The sequence below is a fragment of the Hylobates moloch genome, unplaced genomic scaffold (assembly GCF_009828535.3).
Source record: "Hylobates moloch isolate HMO894 unplaced genomic scaffold, HMol_V3 SCAFFOLD_23, whole genome shotgun sequence".
Lineage (NCBI taxonomy): Eukaryota > Metazoa > Chordata > Mammalia > Primates > Hylobatidae > Hylobates > Hylobates moloch.
In genome coordinates, this window is record NW_026652298.1 from 22,735,868 (window position 1) to 22,736,496 (window position 629).

Sequence of the window (629 nt, forward strand, 5' to 3'; positions counted from 1 at the left end):
AGTGGTGCCATTCAAAGCTCAGTGCAGCCTCCAACTCCCAGGCTCAATCCTCTTGCCTCAGCCTCCCCTTCCTGAGTAGCTGCAACCACAGACACATGCCCCAATACTCAGCTAATTTTTAAATTTTTGTAGAGATGACGTATTTGTTACTTTCTTGCCCAGGCTGGTCTTGAACTGCTGGCTTTAAGCTCTACTCCCACCTCGGTGTGGGGATTGCAAGCTTGAGCCACTGTCCCTGGCCTGGAACCAACCTTTATGGCTATCAATACTCCCATCAGTTAACTGTCTCAGGTATCATAATATCCCTCCTTATATGTATCAAAACTCATACTGAACAATGAGTTCTGGGTTGCAAAAGAGGATTTATTTTTGCACTTATCCATAAGTCTTTGTCCACAAGTTAAACAAAAACATACATGTCATGCACGTCCGTGTAAAGAGACCACCAAACAGGCTTTGTGTGTGCAACAAGGCTGTTTACTCCACCTGGGTGCAGGCGGGCTGAGTCTGAAAAGAGAGTCAGGGAAGGGAGATAGGGGTGGGGCCGTTTTATAGGATTTCGGTAGGTAGTGGAAAATTACAGTCAAAGGGGGTTGTTCTCTGGCGGGCTGGGGCGAGGGGGTCACAAG

The 629-nt window shown here is 47.5% G+C and overlaps 1 non-coding gene across 1 annotated transcript; it reads right to left on the minus strand.

The window, feature by feature from the left end:
• Positions 1-298: 298 nt before the first annotated feature.
• On the minus strand, positions 299-426 carry LOC116462824 (small nucleolar RNA SNORA40). Its single transcript, XR_004246476.1, has one exon. It is a non-coding gene; the product is annotated as a small nucleolar RNA SNORA40 (small nucleolar RNA).
• Positions 427-629: the final 203 nt, after the last annotated feature.